General features: G+C 35.0%; 1 long non-coding RNA gene across 1 annotated transcript; it reads right to left on the bottom strand.

Annotated features, from left to right (window-relative positions):
• Positions 1 to 358: 358 nt before the first annotated feature.
• LOC137637913 (uncharacterized) lies at positions 359 to 24488 on the bottom strand. The gene is made up of 4 exons (XR_011043822.1): positions 24164 to 24488; positions 9042 to 9135; positions 4698 to 4758; positions 359 to 494 (listed from the first exon to the last, which is right to left on the bottom strand). It is a non-coding gene; the product is annotated as an uncharacterized lncRNA (long non-coding RNA).
• Between the last annotated feature and the right edge of the window lie 321 nt (positions 24489 to 24809).

The following is a 24809-nucleotide window of genomic DNA, read 5'->3' on the forward strand; positions in this document are numbered from 1 at the left end:
GAGTGGGACTCAGCTGGGCTTGGGAAATGACTATGCGACGCCCGAGAGCTCTCGATCGTTCATTTATTCGTTTGAAAATGACCCACTTCGCACGTCTAATCAATCAGCCTTTCCTAAATTTAACCCTAATTTCATTGGCGTATCAATGACGTTGAAGGTTAAATTTCGCGAGAAAAAATGGCTAAAAAGACTCCATTTGGAACCGTAACAATTCGTCAGGATGCAGTAATACTCTTAATTATGTATTAATTGAATACATAATCCTAATCTCATTGGCGTATCAATGACGTCGAAGGTTAAATTTCGAAAAAAAAAAAAAAAAAAAAAAAAAAACTCCATTTCGAACCGAAACAATTCATCAGGACACAGTAATACTCATAATTATGTATTACTTGAATACATAATTGGTTAATTCAAGGGAAATAACCCCACATTTAAATGGAGAAAAAAAAATTGAGTTACTTACCTTGCGAAGATGAGTGGTAATACCGTACCTGCAAAGAGAAAAAATAAGAAAATGTTTTGAATTAAATTTTATCGTTCAATAGGGAAGAATAGAAAAGAACCAGTCGTCCGGTTAAATATAAGAGGGACATTAGCTTAATAATAAGAAAAGTGAGTATATTAACCACAATAGAGCAGTTCTCACCATTTCAACGATTTTATAACTTTTTTTAAAGATCCAAGTTATCTTCTTTATTGTATTATTTTATATTTACCAACTACAATGGGAAAAGGAAGAACTTTGAATAAGCAGGGTAAAAAACCCTATCTTTGCAATATTCTAGTAAAAGCTCAGATACAGAGTTAGACATACATATACACAAACACAGAACAAGCAGAACCACGTCATTTCGTTTCATTTGAATTAGCAGATTGATGATTTATTTCCTCCCAGAGAATAGCTATTTCCACCGAATAGTCTGGCCTATTCTTTACATATTCCCCTCTGTCCTCATATACCTGACAACACTTGGGATTACTAAACAATTCTTCTTCACTCAAGGAGTTACTGCACTATCATTGTTCAGTGGCCAGTTCCCGCTAGGCAAGGATAGAAAAGACTCTTTAGCTATGGTAAGCAGATCTTCCAGAAGGACACTCAAAAATCAAATCATTGTTCTCTAGTCTTGGATAGTGCCATAGCCTCTGTACCATGGTTTCCACTGTCTTGGGTTAGAGTTCTCTTGCTTGAGGGTACACTCGGCCACACTATTCCATCTTATTTCTCTTCCTCTTGTTTTGTTAAAGTTTTTAGTTTAGATAAGAGATTTATTGCTTTTATGTTTTCTGGCATCCTGACATCGAAGGTCATTGACGCCAAATACATAGGAGATATTTATTCAAATTTTGTTACTGTTCTTAAAATATTTTATTTTTTCTTGTTTCCTTTCCTCACTGGGCTATATTCCTTGTTGGAGCCCCTGGGCTTATAGCATCCTGCTTTTCCAACTAGGGTTGTAGCTTGGCAAGTAATAATAGTAATAATAATAATAATAAATAATGATAATAATAATAATAATAATAATAATAATAATAATAATAATAATAATAATAATAATAATAATAATAATAACATGCCATCAGAAAAATTCACTGCAGTGCTAATCATTTCCAATATGGACATCTTAATACTTTCCTAACACGCGAGATGCTACTTAACAATTCTTCAAGATCCTCTACCACTGTTCCAAAGACTAGTTACAAAAAAAGCGAGTGGATCTCTCTCTCTCTCTCTCTCTCTCTCTCTCTCTCTCTCTCTCTCTCTCTCTCTCTCTCTCTCTCTCTATTCCATTACCGAACTTTTACATAAAGTGTACTATTCTATTTTATTCAAATTTTGACGAGTCAACGACAATACAGTAGGCATAGAGAACTCTTGAACTGTGGTCTACTAAGATTCCTCACACTATTTTCCTAAAAACTGTAGTTACCTACACTTTTCTAAAGCCAAATATGTTGATTCATAGAATTTGAGTAGTATAAGTGCTTGGGTCGAGGACATTTAGCAATGATGTAAAAAATGGGGGATATCACTGCACTTGTACTATTAAACAAATGATAACAGATAGGAGAGCAATTTGAAAGGAAGCTGGAACAGAAGTAAAAAAGGGCTAAAAAGTGGGTGCAGGTAGGCCCCAAAGGGGCTCTGCAAAGACCTTTAATTAATCCCTTCAGTGCACAGTGTTTACTTCCCTACATATGGACTTGAATATCAACACTACACTGTTAAAAAAAATTTAATCGGAAAATCTCCGAAAAATATACTGTTCTAAACCGTATTTCAGTAAAATACGAGCGACCGTAATTTTACCATACCCTGTTATATTTTACGGGTCGATGACCGTAATATCACCCCTTTACGTCAATATATCCGTTTTTAAAACGGTAAATGCCTGGCAACATTTATTCCAGGATTCTAACGTTATATTACGGCAAATCTTTAACAGTGTCTTTAACAGTGTATATCATCTGGAATAAACTGAGTATACAAGTCATTCATGTAAAGGTACAAATGATTCATCGAACTTCTCTTTTCAGATTTAAATTTTGCTTCGTTAAGAAAACATTATGTTCTTGAAATCTCTGATATAGATTTCTACAAATCTTAGTGGAGTCATTCAAGTGCCTTTCGTATGTCCTATTATCTATGCTATTACCTTACAGTCACTGAATATACCAGAAGGGATCTAAAACCACAAAATTAACAGCAATTTTTTCTGGACTATTTTCCTTTAATTTCTAGCTTTTTAAAAAGAAATCTGTGTACTTCAAACCTAGAAATTATTGACATTTTTACTTAGTGGAAGAGATACAAATTAAACATTGAAACTCTAAAGACTAAAAAAGAATAGTAACAGTACTGATTGTAAAGTGAAACTATTTTACAAAATAATCAAACTAAATTTATTAATGGATATACACAAAGCCACAAGTAACAGTTAATACAAGTTACCGATGCATATCCTTGGTATCCATTTATTCGTCCCCTACTTTAAATGGACAGATAACATGCTTGTTTAACACCATTGGTAACAGTGAATTACTCATACTGGGAACTAATGCTGAAAAAACTAAACTTGCATGGAATCGTTCAAGTGTTGAAACCTAATCAATTATAATTAAATTTATAGATTTTAATTCGACAGGATCAATAACAATATTTACTATAATACTTTAATAGGATCAGGACACATACAAAATTTTTTGCAAGAGATTTGTGATCTATCAGGTGTTATACCAGAAAAGGGAGCACTACTATTAGGCGGTATAAGATTTCTACAAAAGCATTATCATACAAAACAACCTTAGTGTTGTTACCAGCAGACAATATTCCAATATGAGCTTATTCCAACACCAACGCACCTTTTTTTTTTTTACAATTCCATATCCATTAAAAATTAGAGTTGGTTGTCTCAGTTATTAATCTGTTGGCTGGATTGGTATAATACACAGGTTATTCTAAAACTATGATGACCAAATTTAAATTATCACCCAAGCATCTGAAATATTATAACTGACTGAAAGACAGTGGCAGACAAGAGATAACACAAGACGGGAATCGATCTCATGGATCACCCCATTTGATTAGAATTCTACACAGAGGCATACCCTCTGATACTGAATAATCCAAAATTACACAAAAACACAGTATCTTGAATAGCCCGTTTCACTTCAAACAAACCTGCATAAAAACTGTGGATAAACCTGTGCATAAAAGGACTGTCTGATTTGCTGCAAGAAGTTGACCTTATTGCAGAATGGGGCACTGACTGCTTTGTCAAATTCATGGGAGTATATTCTCGTCCCATGGAACTGTGGCAAAGTGCTATTCTTATAGCCGTTGCATGATAGTGTGGGCGAAAGTGTCTGTGTTCATATATATATATATATATATATATATATATATATATATATATATATATATATATATATATATATATATATATATATATATCTATATATATATATCTATATATATATATATATATAGATATATATATATAGATATATATATATATATATAGATATATATATATAGATATATATATATATATATATAGATATATATATATATATATATATATATATATATATATATATATATATATATATATATATATATATATATATATATATATACCTTCTGCTTGGGCGTTTTTGTTTTGTTTTTTTTTGGTTAAATTGGGGTGTATCTTTTACTTTTGTATGTTATTACTTTTAGTTTCATGTCAGTTTAATGTTATGTTTGTTTTAGTTTTAAGAAACATAGGTATAAGGAGAATAATTAGCTTAAGTATCCTAACTGAGCAAGAGTATCGTTTTATATAAATAAAGAAAGGGGAAAGCTTGTGATGAAGAGACTTCTCTCGGTAAATAGGATTCATGGGTGTGGGGTTTATTCTTTTTTTCCTACCACAAAGACATAAAATAATAAAATTTAAGTTAAGTGAGCTGGTGACCCCTGGCAGATTACTAGGACACTGTCTTGGAAAAAGTGACAAGTCCAAACTGACATATTAAAAATAATCTATGATGGTAAATCGTGCATTTATTTTGAAGTGAGTAATGACTAAATCTATAAAATAAGAGACTGACTAGTGAATCATCAGATGTATAACAGTGCTGTGTCAATATCTTAAAAACTTCATAAATGCAAAACCTGATAGTTATACACCAATGCTGAAAACACTCACCTCATCTTCCAGAAGACTGAACAGCATAGAAGCTCTGATTAATTTCCTTAATGCTGATCAACTGCAAAAAAAAAAAATATATATATATATACATAAAATAAATATATAAAATGTACAAATTTTCACTCGCAAATACAGTACCAGAAACATTGGTTGGTTACATAAAGTGGCACTAAAGTAAAATAAGTTGACAGTACAAAGGTAACATGTAACCCGCTAACATTTTATAAAAAACAGGTACAGTACTTACAATAATAACCTTCTATGTGAAGTAGGTTATAGTACTGTATAGTATAGCACTTCATAAGGTCTGATAAAATGGTGTAATATTTTTATATCTGATACTTATGAATGAGCACTGTAAAGTTTGAACTACATATGCTGAACCGACATAAAGTGTGGTATTACAATTGTTCCATCAATTGCAATTTTCTTCAAAAAAGTAAAAATACTTATGCCAATGTTACTCGAGACTTCACTTAATAAAGATACATCATTCTTTGCTAACCTCGAAGATATACAAGGTGTCAATAGTCTCTTTACAATTAAAAAATATATTGCAAAAAGCACTAATTTGATTTCTTAATCAAATGTTATATGTATTTAGCATTTACCAAACGTTTTAATTACACAGTACTCTGTTCATGAAAGGGATACTGTTAAATGAATCCCTAGTAAATGGCTGCTCCTCAAAGAAAAGGAGTCTTGGTTTATTAAAACAAAATCGTTACACATTCAGCGAAACTACAAAACTAAGTATGGAGGAGATCCACCATCACATCCGTCAATTCATGCATGATACAAGAAACTTATGGAAGAGTGGTCGACCAAGAACATCAAAGGATAACATCGATCACGTGAGACAAGCCTTTGATTGTTCTTTAACAAGTCCATTGGTGCTGTTGCCAGACATTTAGAGTTCATCATCAACTCTTCCTACGCCAATCGACGCAAAGGGTCTTGGTTAGATTTCGCCAGTCGTCACTACCATAAGCTTTTAAATCAATAATTCTCCATTCATCATCTCAAACTTCACGCTTCATAGTCCTCAGCCATGTAGGCCTGTGTCTTCTAACTCTTCTAGTGCCTTGTGGAGTCCAGTTGAAAGTTTGTTGAACTAATCTCTCTTGGGAAATGCAAAAGCCATGACCAAACCATCTCCATCTACCCATCACCAACATATGGCTCTTGAGCAATCTTTCTTGTAGTTTCATTTCTCCTGTCCTGCTATTTAACACCCAATATTCTTCCAAGGGCTTTGTTTTCAAATCTACTAAATCTATTGGATATTGTTTCATTGTCATACCACGACTCATGTCTATATAGTAACACCAACTTCACTAAACTGATATAAGCCTGATTTTTATATGTAATTTTACGCGATTTGATTTCCAAAGTTTACTTAACCCAGCCATTGTCTGATTTGCTTTTATATTTTCATTAAACTTAAATTCTAAAGATCCTGTATTAAAGACCATAGTTCCTAAATATTTAAATGATTCCACCTCATTAATCCTTTCTCCTTCCAATGATATTTCATCTTCCATTGCATATTCGGTTCTCATGATCTGTTTTTCTTCTATTTAACTTGAGCCCAACATCATGTGATATTTCATACATTTTGGTAAGCAAGCTTTGCAAGTCTTGTGGCGTTTTGCTAATAGGGTCAGCATCATCAGCATACTCCAAGTCAGCTAATTTTCTGTTATCAATCCAGTCCAATCATTCTCTGCCATCCCTAACTGTTCAATGTATTACAATATCCATGAGGAGGATGGACAACTTTAAGGACATCCTGTATATTACTGATTTATATATCAATGTTATGAATACATGAAACTTTACACAAATTCCTGATATGAACCTCAACAATAAGATGGACAATTAATACAATGATCAATAAAACCATTTTGTGGTAATAGGTCCTGAAAAACTAATGTTTATCACTTATTATGTAGTCTAAAGGAATTGTATATATGACACCCATGAATTTAGTGAGGATTTGTGGATTGATGGAGCATCTGGACCTTGGAGGCCATACAGCGAAGGTGAAACTGGGGAAAAGTGTACTATAGTACTATGAAGTAAATGTTAAAAGAGATTGAATACCCAAATGAAAAAAAGGAAGATGGGAGATAAAACAAGACTTGAACGTAAGTACAATTAAGGACTAAAATGTAAGTACAGCTAAGGACTAAAAAGGAGCTACTAACATTCCTTAGTTATATCTACAGACTGTGCACTGATGGCTTCCCCACCAGACCTGACAGGAAAAATTAATGAGGGATTAGGTTATTCGTGTAATTGTTAAAAAGAGGAACATAGCAGGAAGAATACACTAAACAGGTTACTCTGAGATATATCAAGGTATGATTTTATAGGGAAATGGTAAGTAACTTGATATAGGTATTGAAAAAACTTCCCATGGTTAGTGACGTTACCTATGTGACACAAATGTAACAAGCCTTTCTTAAGGCCACTGATGTAATGTAGACCAATAAGCATAATCTACAATTCACCCATGCAAAATCTACCCTACACTGGAGATTATTGGTATGACAACCATTTTTCCATAGCATCTGTGAACTAATATAAGCAGTCTGTCCTTGAGGTCAATAGTATATTAAAGCCAAAAATATCAAGGAATAAAAAAAAGTAGCTTATGCTAACCAACCTGCCTTACAGATCTTTTATTTGTGTTCCATCTATCAGAATCCAGCCTTGGGTGATTCTATATTTAATGGTCTTCTTACCCATTATGGCTAAGATACAAGATGAAAGAAAGTTCTCTTTTGTGCTTGGTGATTTCAACACTCACCATTTAGGAGTGGTTAAATTCTGTTTCTCATAAAGATTGCCATGGTTTAAGAGCTTTGGACTTTGCATCTAAGTAAGGCAGTGACCAAATCATATGTGAAGCTACTCAGAAGTCTAGTAAATGCTTGAACCTAGTATACACTGACTCCCCTCGTGTTATATCAAGTAAGGTTGGTTCTCCAGTTGGGATGCCTGATCATGTCTTGGTTTCATTAGTAATGAAGACTGAACAGCCTGCCCATGATATGTCATACTCAAGAAAGATATATATAAAATCTCAAGCAGACTGGAATGGCATTTTGAGTGATTTGCATTTGAACTGGTTACAAATGTACGGACGTGTTGATCCTGGTGTTCTCTTGAATGAAAATCTGGTCAACATAATTGATAAGCGCATCTCTTTTCGTGTTGAAATACAGAGTGAAAGACTCTGGTTCAATGATGATTGTAGATGTGCTTACTTGGAGAAACCGGAGATATCATCTATGGAAGGGTAACAGATCAGATCTGACTTGGAATAACTAAAGTATACTCAGCTGGGAACTGTTGTCCAGAGAGTTTATGCTTCAACTAAAAAGGAATACAATTTGACCAAAGGAAAAAAAACCTTTCTGGTACAACCTAGGAACATAAAAGGTGGGATACCCTTGAATCTGTACTCTTAGGTGTTAAATTAACAGTTACACCTTAACTTAAACCAGATAGCTGTCACTAAACTGTCCAAAGGAAATGACAACCTTTTTGGCTGATGTGTTTGACAGTAAGGAGAGCACAACTGTATTGAGAAACTATCTTACGCCTTCCTTTTTTTCTGAGGCTAAACTATCTAATATAGCTTTTCGGTCTCATGATATTAAAACATTCTTGCAGGAAACTTGATTTCATAGACTGCTCATTTCTTAGCTACTAAGTTATCTGTTATTTTTTTGCAAATTGGTAACAAGAGGTTCTTTTTGTACTTTTTGGAGAATTGGTAATATTACGCCATGAAGTAAATGCGTTTGTGGTAGCTCTGGCCCTGCTGATTACCGCCCACTTTCCAAAACTCCCATATTATATGAAGTTTCTGAATGCCTTTAAGCAAAACATTTAAATAAGTATGCTGAATATAATCATCTGTTCCCTAGTTTGCACAAACGTTACCACTGAATAATACAAAAGTTTCACGGCAATCTTAAAAGTTGTGAAGTCATTAGCAACCATTACCAGGTCCTCCTTGATCGTACCTTGAGTGGAGAGGAGGCTTAGGTGTTGATCATATGTATATATGGTCAATTTCTATGGTATTGTCACTGTCCCTTGCCTCTACCATTCATGAGTGACCTTCAAACCTTTAAGTGGATAAATACAATACAAAAAATATCTCTTAGTTTCATTAGTGTGGAAATATCAAGCTACAGTGGACTTGTAATGAGCTGTACAAGAAAAACTATAGAAAAAAATGTGTAGACAGTTATTAAGATTGTGTTGTAATACTGATTAGGATACAATGAAAATACTGAATTAGTTAGCATTGCATGAACTTACCTAAGATAGACAATTCTCGCCTAACTGAGCCTTCAGTCTTGAGGGTCACTTGAAAATAGACGAAACTTATTCCTTGGTATCTTTAGACCCAAACCTGAAATTTAGGAAAGGTGTCAAGATGAATTTCATATCAATAACAACAACAATAACCACAATATCAATACCAAATGTGATGAATATCACAACACGGTAATAATAATAACAACAATAATAATAACAATAATAATGATAATAATAATAATGATAATAATAATAATAATAATAAGAAGAAGAAAATATTCTCAAATAATAGTTCCTATCTGTATAAGTCATATAAAAATCATATAAAATCTTCCCCTGTTCATCACCAAAGGTGGAACGTTTACCCCACAAGTATCATAATGAACATGGGATGAATTCGATATGCTGTAAAGCTTAGGATAGGGAAATAAAAGGATGGGGAAACAAAAACAGTAGCCGCAAATACTGATCATAGAATCATGCGTACAAATATTAAGTTATAAATTGTCAGTAAAAACAGGAAAATTCAGATAATGAGTTTAAATATAATTAGTTTTAATACTAAAATTTTTATGGTTATAGTAACTTAAAAATAATTGCTGAGGGTGCAATTTCTCTCGGGACTATATTATATACTTTCAATTACAGACAGGATTCTCGCTTGTTATGGTAATATTTTGGTTTAGAAATGAATTGAAATATGAAATATTACTTAGTGAACAGCATATGCAAAATACATGTTTGTGGAAATAAAAAAGTTTTGCAACGATATGAAGGTTTTCTTTGGGCTAGGCCTTGATAAGCAGACCTCAAAGTAATCCCAACCAAGTACACCTACATCAAGTAGTTTATTGTGAAATTAACAGAAAATTATCTAACCAGCAGTAAATCTATCCAATATAAGACAAGAATGTAAGTAAAACAAAAGGAAATGTTTAAACAGCAGACTCATCTTCTCTGTATAGTTGGGTACAAAATGATACTGTAGTGCTGTATACAGAGGGAAAATTTTCAAGCTGGAGAGAGCTAGGGCATAATCTTAGGCTAACTGTCTTTTTACACAATTGTCACTATTTGATTATTAATCCAGGGTTGACTGTTTCACTGAGATTAACCGACTGACTTGACAGTCGTGTTGAATCAGCATCTCACAATAGGATTTACCACTCCTACACCAATGTCAATATTATCATTCCTGAACTTTTGGAAAAGCACATAAATTCTGTATCATTAAAAACATGGACGTCCAGATTCTGCAATAATCCTATCCTGACCCACCTGTTCACAGAGGCATCAGGGTTCATGAATACATAGGATTATCATCTCATATTTGAAATATAAAGCCAACAAAATGTTGGACATTTTTTTAAATTTAAAAGGTAATGTAGAAATATCAATGGCTCAAACATTGTGATTTCACACATGACAGCTTTTTGGTAAAAAGTGTTATAATTATTATGAGTTACCCACATAAATTGAACTCCCATCTAATATTTCCTCTTCACACGGCAGCCAACCACTAAGTGAAGAGGATGTCACGAAAATAGGCTAAACTTCAGCAAACATATCTCAGAAGTTTTAGTTGGTTCACAACGTCAGGTATATGTATTAATTACATCAGAGGGGAAAAGGGAATGTTCCAAAAGGGTGCGATAGTAGCATCTCCAATTAGTCACGATAACATTCTCAGAAGTCAACATTGTTTGAAACACGAGGTATAGCTCTCATTCTAGACATTTTGTAGGTAATTGATTACACATTAGTATCTTTTAATTAAAATTCAAACAAGCCAAAACGGCCGGGACTTGACCATTTTATAGAAAATTCCGTTTTGGTAATAAAATAAACAATAAGATTACCAAATATAGCCTTGCAACAATTCAACACGTTGCAAACTCCAATTGTATAACAAAGAAGAAATCGATTTTCTAGAAAATGTACTTTGCTACATTAATTTGGACAGCCCTTTAGCTAACCCATGTATGGATATGTTCAGTAATTCAGTATTCTTTGAGTGCTGGGCTAGCTGCATTATTTTAAAAAGTATCCCACTTTAACACAACGTGGTCAGACTCCACCCTTTTAATAGATTTCATGTTTTATGCAACCATGCAGGTACTACCTATTGTGTTTTTATACATTGGCTTAAAATAAATACTATATTTAATATTTTCTAGTGAAATTACTACATTTAAGCAAAAGAAGCATCTCAGTGAGTTGATAAGGGCATGGTGAACAGAATCAGGTTGAGTGGGGTAAATCTGCAAAAGTTAGTATGTATCCTTAATTTTGATGGTCAACTCGCCTTGATCTGCAGAATTGCATATACTTTCTACTGGGGCAGAGAAAATGGGATTAAAAAAGCCATTTTCAACGCTGCAGCAAACTTTATCCGCCATTCTATGGCACTTGTGTTGCAATGAACATCATAATTGCAGCAAAAGGGGAACAGCCTGGCTATTTCGATTTGCAGTGAGGTACAGAACAAAAAGCATGAATCATATCAGCTAACAATTGTAAACACAAGAAAACAAAAGGTAAAATATCATCATGAATAGCAACAAGCACTAGGAAGAGCTATGAATAATAGATTATAACAACAAAGCATAATATAAATAAATTTAATACAATTAGATCTTAACATTTGCTTGTTTGCATTTTGTAGATCTGATTATTTGCTGGGCATGCACCTGTCTTCAAGCTTCCTGTTCATCATGCAAAATGTGCTTCCCAAGTTTCCCTTTGACTGCCATGCAAGACATAACACCCCACTCTCTCACAGCATCTGTCTTGCAGAAACCTCCTCATCGTTAAGTACTACAATCTCTTTGTTCCACACTTTCAAGCTTTGCCTATTGCCATGGTTCTTAAGAAAGCTTCATCGTCCTTAAAACTTAACCCCCAAATATCAGAGGAACATGATGACCTTGGAACAAAAAAAACTAGATGAGTGACCTAAAGTTGAAAGAGACTTCGAGGGTGGAGGAGGAGCATGCTTGGAGGCAGCACTCCTGCACTAAGGGTCCTCAGGTGGGGTGGAACTCCTGGGAGATCCTGACACTGAGAGGGGATTTGGTGTGGGTAGTTGAAAGGCTCCTGATGATCAGGCTAGAGAAGAGTTGTGACAGCCTGCTTTACAGCCTTCAAGAGTTCTTTGAACCATGGAACGTCCTTCCCAAACGAAGGGAAAGCCGCAATACCTCTTTGCGAGCAGTACTCATGAGCGCTGGTCACCAAGAATCACCTCTCTCAGAGCGCGCAACAAGGTACATGTGTATGTTCCAGCAGTGGCGCACAGAACAGGAGAAGCGAGCAAACCTCCATCAGGAGCAGGAAATTGCGTTCCAACCGTGCACAAGTGAGGTTACCGAGAGCGCACTGTGGTGCTAGTCTCTGCTCCAAAACCAAGAACTGTTCGTTCGTGAGCCAAATCATCGCAAATAGACATAAGAACACCTGAAAGACCATTAGCAGGTGGTTCGCAAGTTGCCTTTTGTGCGCCAAAAGTTGGGCATCAAAGCTCGGATGGTGACAAGAAAGGCAAGGTTGGCCTGCCTGTGAACGCATGCTGTCATCGCCCGCAAACAAGAGATCCAGCCAGTACTTCCGCTGATGGGGAAGACACTCGAGACAAAACCCCGGAGGGTCTAGGACTTGCGGAACTCGCAGAGACTTGTGGTGCATTATAAAAATGGGTTCCAACTACAGGGAATTGGCTGCTGCGATCATAAGGGAGCTCCATAGAGCTAGAGCTCAGTAACAATGAAAAGCACATTAGTTTACAAGATACTCGATAGGGTAAAACTCAAGTGATGAAGCCCTCTCACACTGGTGAAAAAGATACCAACCTCCTTGGCTGGAAGAACACCAGGTTTCTCTTGTTGAGCAAGCTCACCATGGCTGGAACTCCGGGGAGAATCCGCTGGCAATTTCTCCAATGGGAGAGGAGCTGAAGAGAAAGCGTCGGCTTGGGACACAAGATCGATTGGAAAGGACTTCTCTCAAGGGGATCAGCGGGGAAGGTCGTGACCAACCCCTGCAGAGACAGCTGTGCGCTCCTGCATTGCGCCAAGTTTCAGCACCTCCAAGAACTGTTCCTCCATGGGGAACCCAAAAGCCCTAAGGAAGGTCACAAATGACGCAAGGCTTCATTTGAGCTAGACTCCCCACAAGCAGTGGGCACTGTTGCTTCCGTGTCCGAAGGTTATCCGGGATCAAATGGACATCACTCTTACTCAAACTTCTGCAAGATGAGGCTGAACGAACAGTCAGCGGGGGGAGTACAAAGTCCGGAAAAAGAAATCGGGACATCTTCGACCTCAAGGTAGACCCCGAGGAGGGAGAATCTCTTTTTGACTTCTTCCGCTGCCTACTGTACTGCTCCCACTGGAAGGATAGCCACTCGCAACAATCGTCGCAGGAAAAAGCCAGCATGCAGGAGTGTTGTCTGCACATGGGGCAAGGGTGGGTGCGATGTCAATGCAAACCCAGATAGTTGCAATCCTAAAGAGACAGGCACACCAGCAAAAGAAAAAGAAAAAAAAAGAGAAAAATTAAGTTTTACCACCAGGTAAAAACAAAAGTGACATACAGTATAACACTGGGTGAGTGTGTGAGAAGGGTGGCCGGTCTACACACCACTAACCCTGCTAACTAGCAGAGGGTCATCTACACTTTGTATAAAAGTTTATGGCTAGATTCCAGCAATGCTGAAAACATATACCTGTGTCCATAGTAAAAAACAAAGGATTTGTATTCGTGTAGGAACAATTGGTTATTATTCATGAATCACAGACATATGCACTATTTGATTAACAAACACAAAGGGCTGATGACACTCCCTTCTGTGTGAGCTGTACTGGGGTGAACTGATGCCAGCCCTACTACAGCCCAGCAGGTTGCCATTGCACTAACTCAGGGAAAATTGTTTTACTTTGTGCAATTAAATGATAAAATTTCCTTGTATTTTGTGTTGGAAAATGATAAAAAAAGGAAAAGATATTGAATGGGAAATAAAAGTAAAATATTAATTTGTATAAAAGGAATAAGAATTTATTACTAATCTGCCTGGGAGAGATCTGCAGTCCGTCAGCCCTTAAGAACCAACTGCCCCTGGGCAACATGAAGGTGATCTTTCCTTCTAACACCACATCACTTATCCAGACATAGAACCAGTGGATCATGGAGAATATCAAAGCCTATTACAGCAAACTTGTAATGGCCAAACTCTAAGCAGCCGTACGTGATGATACAAACCTGAAAGTTGTACAGAATTGTAAGGCTTTTACTATTGCCAATATACTCTGTGGTAGAAGAATCTTTCAAGAACATGGAGCCACAGGCAGTAAATGCCTGCTAGAATGCATCATGGACAAGGGCTTCAGTTCTGATCATGCCTGCAATGAAACTGAAGAATATCGTGACACTGACACAAAACTGTGACTATCGATCTTGATATTAATCTCGGGTACGGTAATTCAGTTAGTTCTTTCGGCATGTTGCATAAGACTTTCCATAATCCTGATAATCCTTTGTAGTTAACCTTCCAAGGCTGTGCCATTCTGAATGTAGTACTAGGTATGCAGTATATTCTAGTAGTCTTGCCTTTTCCATCATAAGGCTCAACACTACACAGTATTCTAGAAGTTTTATTTCAGCTGTGAGCAGATTGTGGAAGGATATTCCTAATCTAGAGGTTAAATAAGCAGAACTTCAGGCAATCCAAACATGTTGCAAATGCTTTTCTGTTGAAAAAGTTGGCAATTTCCGTTCCACAGTTTATATATAAATTATATATTCGAACGCTGGTACTTATAATATAATTGATGAGTTTTCAAATTTTATTCTGATAGTTTATCTAGTACTTATCTACTGTATTTACTTTCTGCACATGGATGGTTTTCCTGATGGAGAACTTGTTTTACTCTGATACTATACTTTATTTGTTACTGAATTATTTTCTTTCCACATTGGGAAACATTTCTTGTTGGTTGAAGCCTTTGGACTTCTGGCACCCTTCTTATCCACCTAGGTTTGAACTTGGCTAGTAATAATATCAACAGCCACATCTCACTGCTTCCTTAAAATAAAACGTAATCTTTTTTTTTTTTTTTTTTTTTGTCAGGGAACGGTTTCCGAGTTAATATAACCCGAGGTGGCTTCTTCCACTTCAGTGCCAGCTAATGTAACCACTTGGGTGTAACGAATAAAGTTGTTAAAGTTTCACGGCAAGAAGTTCATTCTAGTATTCCGCAGTTAAAGGATGAATGTTTGAGATATTACTATTCTCATTAGCCATCCACTATCAGGGTCACCTTAACATTGAACACACACGTAGTCATAAACCAATTTCCTAGTTGGGAAAGCAGGATGCTATTAGCCCAAGGGCTCCAACAGGGAAAATAGCCCAGTGAGGAAAGGGAATAAATAAACTACAAGGGAAGTAGTTAACAATTAATTAAAATATTTTAAGAACAGTAACAACATTGAAATAAATCTTTTATATATAGACTATTGAAACTTGAAAAAAACAAGAGGAAGAGAAATAACAGAATAGGGTGCCCGAGTGTACCCTCAAGCAAGAGAACTCTACCCCAAGACAGTGGAAGACCATGGTACAGAGGCTATGGCACTGCCCAAGGCTAGAGAACAATGGTTTGATTTTGGAGTGTAATTTTCCTAGAAGAGCTGCTTACCATAGCCAAAGTGTCCCTTCTACCCTTACCAAGAGGAAAGTAGCCACTGACCAATTACAGTATTTGTACACACACACACACACACACACACACATATATATATATATATATATATATATATATATATATATATATATATATATATATATATATATATATATATATATATATATATATATATATATAGTGTATCCCTTTCTGAGTGGGGATATATTAACGTGGTGAAAGGGTTTGTGTATCGCCCTGATCAGCAAAACTGTACTATAGTAGATTTATTTTATCAGGGCATATTTGCACAGACTCGCAGGAAAATTTCCTAATAGCTGATTGGTCGGAAGTATTTTTGTCGAATACCATCATTGTTTTCAAATGATTACCAAGTAATGTGAATCGAAACTTATTTACTAATCTAAATTTCTCTCTCAGATATAGGTTTTGTCAATAAATGATGTTAACGAATAAATATATTATAAAGTATCGTGATGGTAAATCGAAATTTAATAACAACACCCGCTGAAGTCAACGACAGGAGCTTGTTTTCGGATGCACACTGCATAATTTTGTTACTTTTCACATATTTCAACACAAATTGAGAAAAATTACACTAAGAATAAGAAAAACATGATATTGTAAACATATTTTGAATACCAGAATCTACTAAAAACGTGGAATCAATACAAACAAACTGTTGGTGAAAATAGCGGTTAGGTGAAAGCAAGACACAAAGTGGGTCCTGGGTAAAACGAGCATTCTACTGTCAAACATCAGAGGGAATGGAAGGGAGATTGTAACTCGGCGGTGAAATTATGAATTCGTTTAATTGTGATTTTTATGCAATCTATGCAACACTATAGTTTCCTCAAACCGAAAATATTGCTATCAATAAAGTCTAAAACGTTACGAAAAAAATAACAAACCCTTTCTATACGGATTTCCATCATAGGCCTATGATGTAAAATGGGATAAGGGAGAGACGTCAGTCGACTCAGTCGAGATGTTGGAACACACACATATGCATGCGTGTGTAACATCACTGATTTATTTAGCATGTGTACAAGCTACATATTTTACACAATACACTAGAATCTAAACTTTTACGGAAAAGATAGAAAACTCTTTCTATACAGATTTATTGTACATCATAGACCTATGAAGTAAGTACATATAGAATTTTTTTTATTTATTTATTTTTTTATGTAAAGGTTTAGATTTTATTATTAGCAATATTTTCTACTTACTACTTACTTTTACTTTTAGAGGTTTATTTCTCGCCCTCCATCAAACACTAAAGGTCTGTTCAGGCGGGCCTTGGTGTATGAAAAAAATAATTCCTTTCCAGTTAATATTTTGCTCTGTATCGTTATCAGTTATTTCGCTAGCATTTGTATTCAGGCTTAATAGTTTTCAGGTCACTATTATAACACTTTCTAAAAAGATAAGTCTTCAGGTTTTTCTTGAAGGCAGCCACATTTGTGCTATTCTTGACATCGAGTGGAAGGTCGTTAAAGAGTCTCGGTGCAGCATAACTGAACGTTCTTCCTCCTATTGCATGATTCACACTAATTTCGAATAGTCTATGGGGGTCATCTGCATGTCTAACTCTTACAGTGGCGCTGGTAGCTTCAGGGTAGGGGATCAAGCAATCACGAAGATATTTTGGCTTATCACCTGTAAGTGCTTTGTGAGTCAACAAGCAAATTTCGGTTTGAGAATACTGTAGTGTTGCATAAATTGTATAAAAATCACAATTAAACGAATTCATAATTACACCGCCGAGTTACAATCTCCCTTCCATTCTCTCTTAGGTGTTTGACAGTAGAATGATCGTTTTACCCAGGACCCATTCTACGTGAGCCTTGCTTTAACCGAACCGATATTTTTACCATGAGTTAGTTTTATCAATTCCACGTTTTTAGTAGATTCCGGTGTTTAAAATATGTTTATAAAAACATGTTTTTCTTTACTCATAGTGTAATTTGTCTCAATTTGTGTTGAAATATGTGAAAAGTAACAAAATAATGCAGTGTGCATCCGAAAACAAGCTCCTGTCGTTGACTTCGGCGGGTGTTGTTATTAAATTTAAATTTACCATCACGATTTTTTATGATATATTTATTCGTTAACATTATTTATTGACAAAACCTATATCTAAGGGAGAAATTTAGATGAGTAAATAAGTTATGATTCACATTATTTCGTAATCATTTGAAAACAATGATGGTATTCGGACAAAAATACTTCCGACCAATCAGCTATTAGGAAATTTTCCGAGCTAAAAGGGCACCGCTGCGAGTCTGAGCAAATATGCCTATATAAAAAAAAAATTACTATAGTCAGGCTTACCATACTGTGTCAGTTTGCTGTGAACGTTACGACAAAAAAAAAAGTCTCCCACCATCACCAATCTGCAGTGATCAGGGTGGTGATGACCACTAAAACATGAATAAAAACATGTCTGAGTCCTTTAACCTGCAGTGGACTAGAAACGGATGCTTTTGTTGCTGTTTTGTGTACCAATATTAGCATGGGTGTGGGTGTTGTGGTTAAGTAGTTTATAAAGCAAAAAATAAATAATAATAATAAATAAATAAAGTCCAAGAGCGCAAAAATATAATAATAATAATAATAATAATAATAATAATAATAATAATAATAATAATAATAAAGTCTAAGAGCACGTTCTATCCCCGACTAGCGTTCACAAATGAGTGCAAGTATTGGCGAAGACCAAGAATTCTTACCGGGTTACCAAATACAGTAGTTGGTCTTTTCAACAGAGCCACACGCATGGGTGGAGCTCCCATCAAAGTGAACGCTTTCAAACCGTGACCTTGTTCGTGCAAGTACACTTTCTTTTGTTGTTTCACTGGAGATATGTACGAGTATTAACTAAAACAATTCGGTTACCAAAGCAGATTCAGTATCACTTAAATGGTAAAGGAGTACTTTCTGTATCATGATTATACGATAGTACCATTATTACACATCCATTACAAGTCAGGAAAAAAAAAGGATATGTGATGTTTAGCTAAATAAGGTCTATTACTGACTAAACAAAAATAATAGTTATGAGAATATTGAAATCCTGGTAATTATATTTTTTCGAAAGTGTTTTATATAGGCCTAGATCACGGATTGCAATTGCACCAAGTAAAGGCTAAATACAGGTTATCTCAAGTCCTTTACCAAAGGTATTATTTTTTTGTGTTATTGTCCATGGTGCCCTAATATATGTTATTTTTTTATAAGGGAGATCAGTTACCTCGTGTACCATTTCCTTAAATTTACATCTCAATTGGGTTTTCCTGTAAAGTTTACAACGATTAAAACTTTAGGAGACTTCCTTTTGCTCATTGCCTGCTACTATGTTTTGTATGAAGCAGGCTAAAGTAGTTCTATTACACGCGAGTTCATTCTACGATTCAGCAATAAAAAAGATGAATGTGACAATTACTTTATTCCTATTCTTCTATTAATAGAAACAGCTTGATGTTGAATATGTATGCATACAGACAACTACACACACACCCACACACACACACACACACACACATATATATATATATATATATATATATATATATATATATATATATATATATATATATATATATATATATATATATATATATATATATATATATGGGTCTTGCAGAACCTGCTGAGGTACCAGAAAATTAAACTTCCTACCACCGTCCCCTGTGAAAAATTGTTACGTAAATACATATGAATACTACGTATACCTCCAAAGAAGTTTTAGCTAATAAAGATCAGACCGAGTCCTACAGAATATGTCTGTAAAGAAAGAATGAATAGAATGTTTAAAAAAGTATACAAACTATTGGTATGTGTATCTAAAAACAAAATAATGAAGTGTAATTTTGTAAATTGTTAATTTAGAGGGTTTATGTCAAAATGCTATTGTATACTGTAATCATACTGAAAATGGTGTTATTGTAAAAAATGTAATCTAAATTTTTAAATAAAACGGTTAAAAAAGAACAGGTCTTGGATCAGACACTCAACTCACGCCGGAGAAAATTGGCCGTGGCGCAGAATAGATACTGGTGTGGTCATAACAAGACAACACTCATATAATTCAACGTAAGTTAACATTCATATGGAAAAATGAAAATGTTAAAAGCCTAAAGTGAGATAACGTAGTTTTTCGTTATAGTCCACATTTTTACCGTTACGCAACAAGTTTAAGAGGAAGTAGCAACCATAACCTTTCGTAAAAGCTCGTGTGTACTATCATATGGACAGCTGTTACTTTGGAGTTTGGTAACGGGGATCACATGGAAAATGATAGTGCAGAAACGAGAATATCTGAAGCACCATCCCTGACCTATTTATAGACAGTTCATATATGTTAGAGAGAAGTCACCTGCGTGCTACATAACCAGCACCTAGACTTTGCCAAGCACTGTGCTACAACAGAACCGTAGAAACGTGTGGAGAGAGAGAGAGAGAGAGAGAGAGAGAGAGAGAGAGAGAGAGAGAGAGAGAGAGAGAGAGACCCGACCATAACCCGATTCTATTGTTGACAATTAAACTAAGGAAGAGCCAAAGAAACAGGGAATATCTATTTTAATGATATTACTGCTCTTAAAATATTTCATTTTTCCTTGTTTCCTTTCCTCACTGGGCTATTTTCCCCGTTGGGGCACCTGGGCCTATAGTATTCTGCTTTTTAAACTAGGGTTGTAGCTTGACAATAATAACAATAATAATAATAAATAGTAATAATACTTATAATAATTATAATACCAAATGGATACCAGAAACTTATTAAGATAAAAGGGTTAACGAAATACTGATGATTCCTGAATTTCATATAAGAGGCTACAGGAAATGCAGCCGTTTCTAGCCCACTGCAGGACAAAGTCCTTAGACATGTCAATTCATGTCTGGGGTTTGGCCAGTTTTCATCACCATGCAGGACAATGCGGATTGGTGATGGTGAGAGATTTTCGTCTGATTGCTCAGGGCAAACCAATCTAGTATGGATGTCCATGACTGGTATAGCTTTGCTGACCATGGAGATGCGGAAATCCTTTCACCACGTTAAGGTATCCCCACTCAGAAATGGTATATATATATATATATATATATATATATATATATATATATATATATATATATATATATATATATATATATATATATATATATATATATATATATATATATATATATATATATATATATACACACACACAACTTTTCTTGATAAATAAACCAGCTGAAAATATAAGATTCAAGCACAACTACACTGGGTAATCATATAATTTTTGGTTGTAAAAACAAAATATCAAGGAAAAATGCTTTAAACTTCTGAACAAAGAGAGAGAGAGAGAGAGAGAGAGAGAGAGAGAGAGAGAGAGAGAGAGAGAGAGAGAGAGAGAGAGAGAGAGAGAGAGAGGTCATACGTACAGTACATACATGCATGAACGTAATGTGAGGTCCATATTGAGTTATGGGTTATATATATATATATATATATATATATATATATATATATATATATATATATATATATATATATATATATATATATACTGTATGCACACACACACACACACACATATATATATATATATATATATATATATATATATATATATATATATATATATATATATATATATATATATATGTGAGTGTGTGTGTGTGTGCATACAGTATATATATATATATATATATATATATATATATATATATATATATATATATATATATATGTGAGTGTGTGTGTGTGCATACAGTATATATATATATATATATATATATATATATATATATATATATATATATATATATATATATATATATATACTGTATGCACACACACACACACACACACATATATATATATATATATATATATATATATATATATATATATATATATATATATATATACATATATGTACTGTACGCATATATATATATATATATATATATATATATATATATATAGAGAGAGAGAGAGAGAGAGAGAGAGAGAGAGAGAGAGAGAGAGAGAGAGAGAGAGAGAGAGAGAGAGAGAATCAGCAGTACCCGTGCACAGCATAGGATTGCGTAGACAGGCCTACGTATTACCAAATGAAATGATAATGTTACCTGACTTGCTTAAATGCGCCATTGCATGAACTAGAACCAGTTTATAAATCTGCAATTTTATCAAAATATAATTGTGAATCAACGTAAATGTAGTTGAACGTTGTTCGTTCAACCAACAGCGCTACAGGTTTGGGCGGAGCTCCTGTGAAGGCAAAACTTTAACACTTTTAAGTTCCCTCGCGTTTACGTAAGCTTTATTTTGCAATTTCATTCACGATATCTTATCCTGTATTAGAGGGAAGCATTTTAGTAACCTCAGCAGAATACATGTTACATAGGTAGGGGGTTACCTGTGCTAGACCAAATACGACAAGTTTATTTATTTAAGACTAATGAAATTTAAGCCATAAGGCTTTGTGCTGTGACCAGGAAGGCCATTCAGCATCTGGGTACAAATATGGAAAAATCATTCAATTACACTCAAGTGGAAGAAAGGGAGTGCAAAATGCAAATAGAACCAACATATGCTAGCGTCAACAACGAGCAGAAGGTGCTGGCAACTCTATCATTATTTTTATTATTATATAAGCTACAACGTTTAGTTGGAAAAGCAGGATGCTAAAAGACCAAGAGGTCCAACAAGGAAAAATGGCCCAGTGAGGAATGTAAATAAGGAAATAAATAAACTATATGAAAAGTAATGAATAATTGAAATAATAAAAAAAATAAACTAAATAAGGATGAGCTGATTTCCATAGTTACTCATTTCAACGAAAACTAACAATATCATCTATCGCATATGTACATTTTCTTTAGTTTAATTCCATACATTTGACTACATTACAGGAAACAATTCGTAACCAAAGACGAGTGAGTAGTCTATTAGTTTGGGGGAAGAGAGGGGAGGGGTGTACGTGACCTGGAGTTGGTATATAAACTTACCGAGAAGACTATGAACCATGATTAAGTAACAAAAAATACATAATATTTAGCCCTTTTGGGGTCTATGATTGTACTCATATAAGCAACAATTCTGAAATTTTCATAATGTGGTAATTTATTCCCGAAAGTCTTACCTTGAAAACAATAGGCCTAGATCTCTTACCACCAAAGTAAGTACAAGTTACCCATAGTAATTAAACGGTTAACAAAGCTAAGCAATTATTTTACCATTAGCAATGCCCTTAAGCAAAGTGTAGAGGGTCGAGAAATTCGTCGAACGCGGTTCGACAAACAAATATTTGGTTATCGAACACGTTCGTCAAACGATTCGAAGGAAGTCAGTTCTTGTCTGACTTTTGCGGGCGGGGGCGCGGCTTCATCTCCCTCAAACCTTACGCATTTGTGGCCGACTCCACCTCTTCGAACCGTTTGGAAAGAAGGTTCGACAACCACGTTCGACGAACGCGCCCATGCAAACTCCGCTAAAGCATCTTATCATTGACAAGGTGGAACACTCACCTTTCAAACCATATATTCACAATGAATAACCACACGATTATATTTAAACTTGGGCAATTTATTCATAAATTCGATGAATCCTATTGTCTAGCATTATACAAAACTACCAATATTCGCGAAGTTTTATAGCACGTAGTTCAATTCACGATTCAATTGTTGAAGGGTGAACGCGGCAGAGGCTATACTTATTCTGTAATACCCATACTCAACCGTGGGAGGTGTACTGTCGACACCAACCACTCCGGGAGTAGGTACTGTCTATTAGTGAACAGATCAAAGTGCCAGTTATAAGACTATCCATATTCTGGTAACCCATGTTTCAAGTCTTACTTAAATTATATGTTTAGTTCCCTAAACGTGAGCGTAGGATACTCATCCTCTGTACTTGCTAAAAAGCAATTTTTAAAGATAGCTGTACTTCAAATTATCTTCCCACGCAAATTGGTATGTCGGAAGATGGAAGTGACACGTCTTGTGATACATTTGTCCTACCGTAAAACCAACCTCTAGGCCTAGGCCTACATGGTCTTTCCCGGGCTGATTATTCACGACCTTAAAGATAACGGCAAATTTCGTGACTACGTGGAAATTTAAGCAACGAAGTGCTTGGACACAAACAAGAAGACGAATAACTACCTTTCCCAGGTATATAAGGACACATAAAGCAAAGTGGTACATCTGACTTCGATAGTATAGTAATCTGAGCAACCAGTGTTCTATAGCGGACACTGTCTATCTTTAAGCGTTTTCTATGTCACTTCTCAAACAAAATTGAAATGTTAGCCGTCTTGCATTAAAACACGAAACAAGCTTATCTACAAAATAAGCTTATTTACATCATAAAAAGACAATATGCCGAAAGGCAAAAATAAAAATACCAAGAATAGAAATGATAGCTACCAGCAAACTACTTGATTTCCGAAGAGCATCCATCTCATTTCAAGGCCGAGAACTGCATTCAAGGGATTAAGCCATCATCCATCGTAATATGCGATGCTTTCAGAACACACAATATAAAAAAAACATTACGATATAAGTAAAAAAGCAATTGATAAAATAACCTGGAGTTTAAGGGATGCCGAAACAACCTTAACACCGCTGAAGTCAGTCGACAATTGACAATTGGCTGAAGCATAAAAAACATGATCAAGCACCAGCCAATCAGCGACTGCCACGTCATCCAAAGCAGCCAATCAGAAGCTGCCACGTCATCAAAAGTTGTCACCTGTTTCCTGCTTCATTATGACTACTTTTTTTCTGATTTTACTCGAAAGTTTTAACTGCTACATTTGATTACAAGACAGTTTAGTAACCGAACGTCTTTTATTAGTGTCTCCTTTTACTAAAAGACGGGTGCATCTACATTACGAGAGAAATATTTTATATGATAGTGAAGTGTTGATATTTTTTTGCCGCCAAAAATTACGTTAACAATATGAGCTTTTGAAGACAACCAAGTTCTGGAGATTCAAGACGTTCCTCGGACTTCCATTACTTGTATCGCGTTTGAGGTAATATTTAGTTTTTTGTTTTTTCATGTGTGGAT

The sequence above is a fragment of the Palaemon carinicauda genome, chromosome 3, assembly GCF_036898095.1.
Source record: "Palaemon carinicauda isolate YSFRI2023 chromosome 3, ASM3689809v2, whole genome shotgun sequence".
Lineage (NCBI taxonomy): Eukaryota > Metazoa > Arthropoda > Malacostraca > Decapoda > Palaemonidae > Palaemon > Palaemon carinicauda.